We start from the raw sequence: 5,380 nt of genomic DNA on the forward strand, positions 1-5,380 counted from the left end.
TCCAAGTCAGTAGTTATGGAGATCGGGGGATGGAGGTGGAAGGCAGAGCTAACACATTTTTATTAAAAATTATCTGTGCAAATATCACCAAAATGGACATGTATTTCTTAGAAATATGTCTCACCAGTATTCAAGGAAGAGAGTTTGGAAGAAGCTAAGCTAACCACACTACGCTAAATGCATGTTTCATTTGCAATTAAAAGAAACTCCAAAGACAATTGTTTCAACAACAGGGGGTTTGTGCTTCTTTCATTTAATGAGAAGAAAGAGTTTCTGCAGCTGGGCCCAGCTCAGGTGCACAGGACCTGGAATCGCCTCTGCTGTGCTCCAGGCAGTCTCTTCTTGGTCACAAGATGGCTCCTGCAGCATCACAAACTCTCGCAGGAAGTAGCTCTGCGACTTCTCTGGCTTTGTCCACCAGGGGAACCGTGGAGTTCTGTGTGTGGAGGGTGAAGGCTGGGAAGGAGCCTGGCCAGGAGGAGAGCTGGCTTTGTGCCCATCAGACGCTCAGACAGGAACTCAGGGATCCCCCACGTCTCTCCCTACACATCATCAGTGTCCCATCCAGACTGGTCTCATAAGCCCAGAGCCAGAGATGGAGCCATGAATGCAGAAGGCAATGGGGGTGTGGAAACAGGGATGATGGAGAGCGGACACAAGGGGAGATGGACAGTGGACATGGGGGATGGAGAGTAGACAGGGGGTATGGACACAGAGGAGCAATGGGGACGTGGATGCGGGGGCAATTGGCACAGGGGATTTGGGGGTGAATGTCGGGGAGCAGTGGGGTGCTAATGCAGGAGGCTGGAAGGCCAGCAGCACTGGGGTGGGAACGTAGTGGTGTGGAGGCATGAATGGGGTGGGGGCAGGTAGTGTGGGTGAGCAAGGCCCACAGGCAGGGCTGGCCCCACTGTGGCTCCTAAGGGATACCTACATACTGCCTCTAGCCCCAGGCACCAGCTGGGTCCTGTCTGGCCCTGAGGTCATGGTGTTCTTGACCCCAATCCACATGACCTCTTGACTCTGAAACATCCCTTGGGGATTCCTACCTCCACACCCTGTCCCCTAAAGATTACAACAAAATAGCCTGGGCAGGGCTGGGGATATTGCTGAGTTGGTAGAGGGCTTGCCTCACCTGCACTGGGTTCAACCCCCAGCACCACAAAAATAAAAATAAAATAGCCTAGGCAACAAAGTAAGACCCCTTCCCAAAACAGAAAAAAGGACAGCAAAATTCCCACTAGTGTAGCATCCTCATCCAAACAATTCTGGCAGTGCCTCAGGGGAGGCGGAAGCCCTGTGCCGGTACCTGTTCCCTGACGCACTCACACTCCTGCTGGTAGTTGGGCTGCCCACCTGCCCTGCAGCCCTTCCATCCTTCCATTTCTAATTGTGGGTGAAGTTAAGCATCCCATGGCAACAGCCACTGGCACCCTCCAGGTGCGGGGTCCTTGGCTTGCTGAGCCATCTCTGGCCGGGCCTGTGAGTTCTGACCTGCGTCCCCAGCATGCCGCAGTCCTTGGGTTCTAAAACTGTGTCAGTGCAATTGTTTCCATTGGTAATTTAGTTACGCTTTTCAGGAATGTGTTTGTGGCTTTTGCTTTTGTGTCATGCTTACAAAAACCTTGGATTATGAAATAAACTCCTGTATTTCCTTCTAATGCTTTTGTGGTTTTGTTTTTTGCATTTAAACTTCTGATTTATGGAGTTCCTACACAGGAGGGGGATAGGGGTCCAAGGGCACATTTTCCCTAGATGGCCACCCTCTTGTCTCAACACCCTAATCCCATGATCAATCCCTGTTCCTCGTGGATTTTAACATGCACAAAAAAATCACTCTAAGTGGCCATGACCTCAGGCCTGTGTCCAGTAAGCTGCTGTCAAAATGTCCTGGTGGTTGGGGCAGGGACGGGGGCTGGGGCTCAGCGGCAGTGCACTTGCCTGGCTTATGTGAGGCACTGGGTTTGATTCTCAGCACCATATATAAATAAATAAATAAAATAAAGGCCTATCAACAACTAAAAAAAAAAAAAAAAAGAAAGAAAGAAAACAATGTCCTGGTTGGTCCTAGGACAGTGTACCAGTGTTGTTTCCTTTTCTAAGTTTTATAGGCTCTTCATCCCTTTTTATTGTAGTAGAATGTACAAAACACACCATGGACTCAGGAACCATTTCTAGGCAACAACCCAGTGGCATTAAGGACCCACTGCCAGGGGGCCATTGCCTCCCTCCAGCTCCAGAACCTTTCCATCTCCCCAAACTGAAACTTTGTCCTCATTAGACACCAGTTCGCCATCTCCCTTGCCCCACCCCTGGCACCTACCCCGACACCCTCTGTCTGTGACTCTGATCACTCCAGGGGCCTCGCATGAGTGCAGGTGCACTGCTGGGCCCTGGTGACTGGCTCATTCCACCCAGTGCAGCATGGAGGATCGTCAACGCTGCTCCTGTGTCCCACTTTCTTTGCAAGGTTTAGTCACAGATTATACACACACACATATTTTGTTCTGTTGTGGACACTGGGTTGCTGCCACCTTGGGAATGCTGTGAACACTGCTGATATGAACATGGGTGTACAGACATCTGCTCAGGTCCCCACTTTGAATTTTGCCTAGAAATGGGATTTCTGGATCATATGGTGATTTTTAAATTTTTAGGAACTGTCTCACTGCTTTCTGTAGCGACTAAACCATTTTCTGTGCCCATCTACAGTGGGCTCCAGTTCTTCTGTACCCATGCCAACACTTGATTTGCTCAGGTAGTAGCTATTGGGTGTGAGATAGTATCTCCTTGTAGTTTTTTTTTTTAACCTTTATTTATTTTAGTTGTTGATAGACCTTTATTTATTTATATGTGGTGCTGATAATTGAACCCAGTGCCTCACACATGCCAGGCAAGTGCACTGCCACTGAGCCACAATCCCAGACCTTCTCCTTGTAGTTTTGATTTGCATTTCCCTAATGATTAGTGGTGTCAGATTATTTCCATGTGCTTATTGGTGGTTTGTGTATCTTCTTTGGAGAAACTCTACTCCAGTCCTTTCAAGACCAGTCATCTTTGCATCTTTATTTCTTCACGAAGTTTAGATTTTTTGTTTACCTTTTTTTTTTAATTTTGGGGAAGACACAGGGGATTGAACTCAGGGGCACTGACCATGACCCACATCCCCAGCCCTACTTTGTATTTTATTTAGAGATAGGGTCTCACTGAGTTGCTCAGTCCCTCACTGTTGCTGAGGCTGGCTTTGAACTTGCCTCAGCCTCTTAAACTGCTGGGATTACAGGCATGTGCCACTGCAAATTTTTGTGTATTTATAAAACTATCTGAAGCTAATTTTACTGGGGTTGCATGTAAGGTCTGGATCAACTTAGGCGAATTGGAGCCTCACCCACTCCCTCGTTTCCTTTCCTGGTCTCCCAGTGGGTTCTCGGTGTACACCCAAGAGAGCCACGATCCATTCCTGTGGGCTTCCAGCATCACAGTGCTTGGGCAGTACTAACACTGCTCCCTGGCTGGAGAGACCAAATGCCACTGGCCCGCTCAGGCCTCCAGCTCCTGTCCAAGGCCCCACTGCTGACTCCACCCCTGCTCTCCTGGCCCTGGTACCTCAGCCCAGTACCTCCACACAGCTGGCTCTGGAGGCCCAGGAAGAACTCGGGGCATCATCCCTGCCTCCCCCTCCCCTTGGAGGAAGGCCAGGTCCTGGCAGAAGAAAGGCAAAAATAGAAAAAATGACTTTTATAAAGGGTCACTTGCCAAGTTGTGGACAAAGGCAAAACCAGGAGGGGGATGAAGTCCTGTGGAAGGGGATTCCCCAGAGCCCCAAGGGCAGAGGGCAGAGGGAAGTAGGTGGAGTTTCTGGGAGAGCAGGCCTGTGACACTCTTTGGGAAACAGGTGACCAACAGTCCCTCTTCCTCCTGGTTCCCACTAGATCTGCCCTTCTCCGGTCCTCCTCTGCCCTACCTCTCCAGCCCAGGGCCTCTGGTTGGACACAAGGCCCACCCCTATCAAGTTCTACCACCCACCTGCGTGGACACCTGAGTACTCTCTAAAGCCTTCGTCTGAACAAGTCTGGCATCAAAACTTTGGCGCCACATTGTCCTTGGGATGGCGTCCAAATGCCTGATCACCAGACTACAGGGCCCTCCCTTTCCCCCACAAACTCACCTTCTCCATGCAGGTACTTCCCTGGCGTACTCATAGTGTCCACCACCTGGCACACTCCCTTGGGGGTACATCGGATTCCCTCAGTGCTCCCGCCCCCAGATCCGGCCCAGCGATTGTCAGTCAACACAGGCTGTGGACAGGCACAACGGAGTGGCCAGTAGGCCCTGGTGCGACGCGGGGCAGGCGCTGTTGTAGTCCGGGCAGGCGCGGCAGCTCCAGCACCTTTAGGATAAAGCCCCACTTGGGCTCCTCACCTCCACGCCTTCGCTCACACCATTTCCCCACCTGGAATGCAGGAATGCTCTCTCGAATCGTCCATAGCGTCTCCAAAGACGCCCTGCCCCCAGCGTTAATCCCTTCCCCTTCTCCGCTCTAGGGACACTGGATACTCTACAGTAGCACCTGGCACAGAGCGCGCAGCCCGTGAGAACTTACCCTAGGAACCAGGAGTGCCCTGGAGTTCCCAGCCCTAGCCCCGCCCCGGCCCCCCCAAGGTCTGGCCCACAGAGGGCGTCCAGGGAGGGCCGCGTCCGTGCCTACCACCCCACCCCCAGCCGGCTGGAGAGATGCGGTCACAGTTGAGGCCACTGGACCCACGCCCCATCCGCCAGGCGCGGTGAGCAGGGAGGAAAGCTCCCGATCGGGCTGGGTAGGCCTCTGGGATTCACCCGACTTCCCTCATCCTCTACCCCTCGTTTGGACAGTTGGGGCCAAAGGTTGGGGGCTAGGGATGCGGCTGGGCTCCAGAAGCGAGGTTAAGCGTTAACCCGCAGGCCCAGGGCCAGCACGCTGAGCTGCTTTGCAAACCGGGTTCCGCCCAGTACGCAGGGACCGGTCCCGCGGCTGAGACTCGGGGTGGGGCGGAGACCGGAGGGGAGTGGGGCCGGGAGCAGCCCACGGGTAGGTGGGCAGGTGGGCAGGGGCGGGGTGAGGGAGCCGGGGGCCCGGGGCAGCCGGGCGGGGGGCGGGGCGGGGCGGGGGCGGGGCCCGCGGAGCCTCTGGGCGGCGCCCACGAGGGCGCACTCACCTGCGGGCGGCCGCCCCGCCCTAACCTGGTTTCCGGCGGGGGCGGGGCGTGCCCGGGGGCGGGGCCGCGGGGCGGGGCGGGGGCGGGGCGTGCCTCCCGCAGACGTCAGGGACCCGCCGCGCGAGGTCGCCGGCCGCCGCTCTGCCCGTGGGCTCGGCCGGGGCTGCGGCGAGCGTGCGGGCCGC

The 5,380-nt window shown here is 54.6% G+C and overlaps 1 long non-coding RNA gene across 3 annotated transcripts; it reads right to left on the reverse strand.

Moving 5' to 3' along the window:
* Positions 1-218: 218 nt before the first annotated feature.
* Positions 219-5,248, reverse strand: LOC120886137 (uncharacterized). Of its 3 annotated transcripts, XR_013439354.1 has the most exons (3): positions 5,196-5,248; positions 4,169-4,453; positions 219-436 (listed from the first exon to the last, which is right to left on the reverse strand). It is a non-coding gene; the product is annotated as an uncharacterized LOC120886137 (long non-coding RNA). The 3 variants fall into 3 exon arrangements; XR_005728862.2 differs by lacking the exon at positions 5,196-5,248 and having other exon boundaries at positions 4,169-5,062; XR_013439355.1 differs by lacking the exon at positions 5,196-5,248 and having other exon boundaries at positions 219-3,702; positions 4,169-5,062.
* Between the last annotated feature and the right edge of the window lie 132 nt (positions 5,249-5,380).

This window comes from Ictidomys tridecemlineatus, chromosome 5 (genome assembly GCF_052094955.1).
Source record: "Ictidomys tridecemlineatus isolate mIctTri1 chromosome 5, mIctTri1.hap1, whole genome shotgun sequence".
Classification (NCBI taxonomy): domain Eukaryota; kingdom Metazoa; phylum Chordata; class Mammalia; order Rodentia; family Sciuridae; genus Ictidomys; species Ictidomys tridecemlineatus.